We start from the raw sequence: 7,584 nt of genomic DNA on the forward strand, positions 1-7,584 counted from the left end.
TAAAATATACTAAAAACATACTAAAAACAATGCCAAAAAGCGTATAAATTATCCGCTCATCACGGTAACAAATCAATTAGCCTCCTAATACTTGAACACTCATGGAACTCTAATGACTACATGTGGAGAATCCAAAGAAGAGCATAGCATGAAGGAGAGATTGGAAACTCTGGTGGAAAAGGAGAAATGCTACATTGTGTTAGAGAAATTGGAAGAACCTATGCTTGTTAAAGAAGAGGAAGAAGTGGTTGAAGACCTAGGAGATGTGGAACCTCCATGGGAAGCTAAAATCTTGGAAAGTTCCTCCAAGAAGATTGAATTTGATGTTGAGGAGGAATGTGCACACCATCCAAAAAAAATTTTTAATGAAGACTTGGAGGGAATGAAGCAAGAATTGAGTTTCCTTGGTGATGAAGATCATGCATCCAATCTTCTTGGTGAAGAATCCTTTGAATTTGAAGAACCTTTTCCTAATGAATTTGAAAGTGATGTGGAGGTAGATTTCTCTCGTCCTCCAATTTATGACTTGAGTGATGGAGAAGAGTTAGATGAAGTTGATGAACAAAGGATTGAGAATGAAGAAGTTCATGAAGAGGTGGAGATTGACAAGGAAGCAAACAAGGGAGTAGAGCTTGCAAGGACATTGGAGATACCTCTCCCCAAGCCACCACCATCCATTCTCTCATTCAAGTGGGTAAATTCTTTATACTTAAGCTTTATTATTCCCTTCGAATATGGTTTGATGGAAACGGATGGTTAACTTAGATATATTTGTGGCTTTAAGAGTAAAAAAGAGATGGTTAGTGGTTGGAAATGCCATTCTAGGTTCACCATGGTTACATGTTCAAAGCTCAATTGCAAGGTTTGGTGTAGAACTAGATTGCTTGGGTCTAGGATGATGTTTGGTCACTTCTTTGAGAATTCTAAGTTTCTACCACCCGGATGGAACAATGATGATCAACTTAAAGATGGGTGTCAAAACAAAGTGCAGGACCCCGGATCGCACAAGAAAAATCAAATTTGGGAGCCCATGGTGTGTGCAGAACTCCATTAAAGCTTGGAGATATTAATTTTGAAGAATGAGGCACAATGGAGAACCAAGCATTGGTGGGAGTTCCAAGAAGAGTTTAAGCACAAGCTACCTTGAGAGGAGCCCCCCATAAGTCCAACTTAAGGACAATAAACAAAAGTGCTAGGTGGGAGACACCCCACCATGGTAAATTCTTTTCATTTTTTCTCTTTTGTACATATTGGTAATTAGTTTAATTTCACGTTTTGCTTGTTTTTTGAGTTTAATTGGTAGTTTCGTACGTTAAATAAGGTTTTAGGGTGTTTTGGTAGCTGTTTGGAGGTTTTGAATGCTTGGTTAGGTGCAAGAACTTGGAAAAATTTTGAAAAACAGAGCACCATCCACGCATACTGACGAGCGGATAATTTATACGCTTTTTGGCATTGTTTTTAGGTAGTTTTTAGTATGATCTAGTTACTTTTAGGGATGTTTTCATTAGTTTTTATGCTAAATTCACATTTCTAGACTTTACTATGACTTTGTGTGTTTTTCTATGATTTCAGGTATTTTCTGGCTGAAATTGAGGGACCTGAACAAAACTCTGAAAGAAGGCTGATAAAGGACTACTGATGCTGTTGGATTCTGACCTCCCTGCACTCGAAATGGATTTTCTGAAGCAACAGAACTTCAAATGGCGCGCTCTCAACGGCGTTGGAAAGTAGACATCCAGAGCTTTCCAGCAATATATAATAGTTCATACTTTATTCGAGATTTGATGACGTAAACTGGCGCTCAACGCCAGCTCCATGCTGCATTCTGGAGTCAAACGCCAGAAACACATCACGAACCAGAGTTGAACGCCCAAAACACGTTACAACTTGGCGTTCAACTCCAAGAGAAGCCTCATCTCGTGGATAGATCAAGCTCATCCCAAACATACACTAAGTGGGCCTCGGAAGTAGATTTATGCATAAATTACTTACTCCTATAAACCCTAGTAACTAGTCTAGTATAAATAGGACTTTTTACTATCATATTAGACATCCTGGATCCTGTGATCACGTTTTGGGGGCTGGCCATTCGGCCATGACTGGACCTTCATCACTTATGTATTCTCAACGGTGGAGTTTCTACACATCATAGATTAAGGGTGTGGAGCTCTGCTGTACCTTGAGTTTTAATGCAATTACTACTATTTTCTATTCAATTCGATTTATTCCTGTTCTAAGATATTCGTTGCACTTCAACTTGATGAATGTGATGATCCATGACACTCATCATCATTCTCACCTATGAACGCGCGTGATTGACAACCAGTTCCGTTCTACCTTAGACCGGGCGCATATCTCTTGGATTCCTTAATCAGAATCTTCGTGGTATAAGCTAGAATTGATGGCGGCATTCATGGGAATCCGAAAAGTCTAACCTTGTCTGTGGTATTCCGAGTAGTATTCCGGGATTGAATGACTGTGACGAGCTTCAAACTCCTGAAGGCTGGGCGTTAGTGACAGACGCAAAAGAATCACTGGATTCTATTCCAACCTGATTGAGAACCGACAGATGATTAGCCGTGCTGTGACAGAGCATTTGGACCATTTTCACTGAGAGGATGGGATGTAGCCATTGACAACGGTGATGCCCTACATACAGCTTGCCATAGAAAGGAGTGATAAGAAAACTGGAAGGAAGAAGTAGAAAAGCAAAGATTCAGAAGGAACACAGCACCTCCATACACGTATCTGAAATTCCCACCATTTAATTACATGAGTAACTTTATCTTTATTTTATATTTATTTTATTATCATTATTTAAACCAATAATCTCTTAATCCATTTAAATCCGCCTGACTAGGATTTACAATATGACCATAGCTTGCTTCATACCAACAATCTCTGTGGGATCGACCCTTACTCACGTAAGGTATTACTTGGACGACCCAGTACACTTGCTGGTTAGTTGTGCGGAGTTGTGACAAAGTGTGATTCATGTTTGAGAGCACTAAGCCTTTGGAGCCATTATTGATGATCACAATTTCGTCCACCAAGTTTTTGGCGCCGTTACCGGGGATTGTTCGAGTATGGACAACTGACGGTTCATCTTGTTGCTCAGATTAGGTAATTTTCTTTTCAAAATTTTTCAAAAATCTTTCAAATTTTTTTTATTTTCGTTTTTCTAAAGAATATTTTCGAAAAAAAATTACAAAAATCCAAAAAAATCATAAAATCATAAAAATAAAAAAATAATTTGTGTTTCTTGTTTGAGTTTTAAGTCAATTTTTAAGTTTGGTGTCAATTGCATGCTTTAAAAAATTTTTCTTGCATTTTTCGAAAATTCATGCATTCATGGTGTTCTTCATGATCTTCAAGTTGTTCTTGGTAAGTCTTCTTGTTTGATCTTGATGTTTTCTTGTTTTGTATTTTTTGTTGTTTATCATATACATTTTTCGTTTGTTAAAATCCAAGCATTAAAGATTTCTAAGTTTGGTGTCTTGCATGTTTTCTTTGCATCAAAATTTTTTCAAAAATATGTTCTTGATGTTCATCATGATCTTCAAAGTGTTCTTGGTGTTCATCTTGACATTCATAGTGTTCTTGCATGCATTATTTGTTTTGATTCATAATTTTTATGTTGTGAGTCATTTTTATGTTTTTCTCTCTCATAATTAAAAATTCAAAAAAAATATCTTTACCTTAATTTTCTCATAATTTTCGAAAATTTGAGTTGACTTAGTCAAAAATTTTTAAAATTAGTTGTTTCTTACAAGTCAAGTCAATTTTTCAATTTTAAAAATCCTATATTTCCAAAACTTTTTCAAAAATCAAATCTTTTTCATTTTTATCTTATAATTTTCGAAAATTTAAAAATATTTTTCAAAAATCTTTTTCTTAATTTTATCTTTATTTTCGAAAATTATGCTAACAATTAATGTGATTAATTCAAGAATTTGAAGTTTGTTACTTTCTTGTTAAGAAAGGTTCAATCTTTAAATTATAGAATCTTATCTTTTAGTTTCTTGTTAGTTAAGTAACTAATTTTAACTTTAAAAATTAAATCTACCTTATCCTATCTTTTATATCATATCTTTTTTAAAATTTTATCTTTTTCAAAAATTTGATTTTAAAATATCTTATCTAACTTCTTATCTTCTTATCTTTTCAAATTTGATTTTAATATCTTTTTCAACTAACTAATTAACTTTTTGGTTGTTTCTTATCTTTTTCAAAACCACCTAACTACTTCTCCCTCTCTAATTTTCGAAAATATCTCATCCCTTTTTCAAAATTCTTTTTAAATTAATTGATTGTTTTAAATTTTAGTTTTAATTCTTTCTCATCTTTAATTTTTGAAAATCACTAACTCCTTTTCAAAATTAATTTTCAAATTCTCTCTCTCATCTTCTTCTATTTATTTATTTATTTACTAACACTTCTCTTCACCTATCTTCATCTCCAATAACTTCCTCTATCCTTACCCTTTTGGATTATTCCTTCTTCTTAATTCTTATCCCCTTTCTTCATCTACTAATAATAAGGATCCTCTTTACTGTGACATAGAGGATTCCTCTTCCTTTTCTTTTTCTCTTCTCTTTCATATGTGCAGGAATAAAAAAAAATACTCTTATTGAAGCTGATCCTGAACCTGAAAGGACTTTGAAGAGAAAACTAAGAGAAGCTAAATTACAACAATCCAGAGGCAACCTTTCTGAAATTTTCGAACAAGAGAAGGAGATGGCAGCTAAACCCAACAACAATAATGCAAGGAGGATGCTTGGTGATTTTACTAAACCCACGTCCAAGTTTGATGGAAGAAGCATCTCAATTCCTACCATTAGAGGAAACAATTTTGAGCTGAAACCTCAATTAGTTGCTCTAATGCAACAGAACTGCAAGTTTCATGGACTTCCATCTGAAGATCCTTACCAGTTTTTAACTGAGTTCTTACAGATTTGTGAGACTGTTAAGATGAATGGAGTAGATCCTGAAGTCTATAGACTCATGCTTTTCCCTTTTGCTGTAAGAGATAGAGCTAGAACATGGTTGGACTCACAACCTAAAGATAGCCTGGACTCTTGGGATAAGCTGGTCACGGCCTTCTTGGATAAATTCTTTCCTCCTCAAAAGCTGAGCAAGCTTAGAGTGGATGTTCAGACCTTCAAGCAAAAAGATGGTGAATCCCTCTATGAAGCTTGGGAAAGATACAAGCAGATGACCAAAAAGTGTCCTTCTGACATATTTTCAGAGTGGACCATATTAGATATATTCTATTATGGTCTATCTGAGTTTTCCAAGATGTCATTGGACCATTCTGCAGGTGGATCCATTCACCTAAAGAAAACGCCTACAGAAGCTCAAGAACTTATTGACATGGTTGCAAATAACCAGTTCATGTACACTTCTGAGAGGAATTCCGTGAATAATAGGACGCCTCAAAGGAAGGGAGTTCTTGAAATTGATGCTCTGAATGCCATATTCGCTCAGAACAAAGTGTTAACTCAGCAAGTCAACATGATTTCTCAAAGTCTGAATGGATGGCAAAATGCATCTAACAGTACTAAAAAGGCATCTTCTGAAGAAGAAGCTTATGATCCTGAAAACCCTGCAATGGCAGAGGTAAATTACATGGGTGAACCTTATGGAAACACCTATAATTCATCATGGAGAAATCATCCGAATTTCTCATGGACGGATCAACAAAAGCCTCAACAAGGCTTTAATAATGGTGGAAGAAATAAGCTCAGCAATATCAAGCCCTATCCATCATCTTCTCAGCAACAGACAGAGAATTATGAACATAATACCTCTAACTTAGCAAACTTAGTCTCTGATCTGTCTAAGGCCACTTTAAGTTTCATGAATGAAACAAGGTCCTCCATCAAAAATCTGGAGGCACAAGTGGGCCAGCTAAGCAAGAAAATCACTGAAACCCCTCCTAGTACTCTTCCAAGCAATACTGAAGAAAATCCAAAAAGAGAGTGCAAGGCCATTGATATAATCAATATGGCCGAATGTAAGGAGGAGGGAGAGGACGCGAATCCCAATGAGGAAGATCTCATGGGACGTCTCTCAAACAAGAAGGAGTTCCCTATTGAGGATCCAAAGGAATCTGAAGCTCATATAGAGACCATAGAGATTCCATTAAATCTCCTTCTGCCATTCATGAGCTCTGAAGATTATTCTTCCTCTGAAAAGGATGAAGATGTAACTGGAGAGCAAGTTGCTCAATATCTAGGAGCCATCATGAAGCTGAATGCCAAGTTATTTGGTAATGAGGCTTGGGAAGGTGAACCTCCCTTTCTCATTATTGAACTTGATACATGGGTTCAGCAAACTTTACCTCAAAAGAAACAAGATGCAGGAAAATTCTTAATACCCTGTACCATAGGCACCATGACCTTTGAAAAAGCTCTGTGTGACCTAGGGTCAGGCATAAATCTTATGCCACTCTCTGTAATGGAGAAGCTGGGGATCATTGAGGTACAGCCTGCCTTATTCTCATTGCAATTGGCAGACAAGTCAGTAAGACAAGCTTATGGATTAGTAGAGGATGTGTTGGTAAAGGTTAAAGGCCTTTACATTCCTGTAGATTTCATAATCTTAGACACTAGGAAGGAGGAGGATGAATGCATCATCCTTGGAAGACCTTTCCTAGCCACAGTAGAAGCTGTGATAGATGTTAACAGAGGAGAATTAGTCCTTCAATTGAATGGGGACTACCTTGTGTTTAAGGCACACTGCTATCCTTCTGTAACAAGGGAGAGTAAGCATGCAGAGCTTCTCTCAGTACAGAGTCAAACAGAGCCCCCACAGTCAAACTCTAAGTTTGGGGTTGGGAGAACACAACCAAACTCTAAGTTTGGTGTTGAATCCCCACAACCAAACTCTAAGTTTGGTGTTGGGACTATACAACATTGACCTGATCACCTGTGAGGCTCCGTGAGAGCCCACTGTCAAGCTATTGACATTAAAGAAGCGCTTATTGGGAGGCAACCCAATTTTTATTTATCTAATTTTATTTTATTTTATTATTCTTTTATGTTTTATTAGGTTCATGATCATCTGGAGTCACAAAAAAATATTAAAATTAAAAATAGAATCAAAAACAGCAGAAGAAAAATCACATCTTGGAGGAAAGACTTACTGGCGTTTAAACGCCAGAAAGGAGCATCTGGCTGGCGTTCAACGCCAGAACAGAGCATGGATCTGGCGCTGAACGCCAGAAACAAGCAACATCCCGGCGTTCAAATGCCAGGAATGCACCCTGAGGAGAGCTGGGCTGAACGCCAGAAACAAGCATGGAACTGGCGTTCAACGCCAGAAACATGCTGCACATGGGCGCTGAACACCCAGAACATGCATCACTTTGGCGTTTAAACGCCAGAATTGCATGGAAAGGCATTTTACATGCCTAATTGGTGCAGGGATGTAAATCCTTGACACCTCAGGATTTGTGGAGTTTCTACACACCATAGATTAAGGGTGTGGAGCTCTACTGTACCTCGAGTTTTAATGCAATTGCTACTATTTTCTATTCAATTCGATTTATTCCTGTTCTAAGATATTCGTTGCACTTCAACT

General features: G+C 37.0%; 1 non-coding gene across 1 annotated transcript; it reads right to left on the bottom strand.

Annotated features, from left to right (window-relative positions):
* Nucleotides 1-5,136: 5,136 nt before the first annotated feature.
* On the bottom strand, nucleotides 5,137-5,240 carry LOC130959208 (small nucleolar RNA R71). Its single transcript, XR_009078303.1, has one exon. It is a non-coding gene; the product is annotated as a small nucleolar RNA R71 (small nucleolar RNA).
* Between the last annotated feature and the right edge of the window lie 2,344 nt (nucleotides 5,241-7,584).

This window comes from Arachis stenosperma, chromosome 10, assembly GCF_014773155.1.
Source record: "Arachis stenosperma cultivar V10309 chromosome 10, arast.V10309.gnm1.PFL2, whole genome shotgun sequence".
Lineage (NCBI taxonomy): Eukaryota > Viridiplantae > Streptophyta > Magnoliopsida > Fabales > Fabaceae > Arachis > Arachis stenosperma.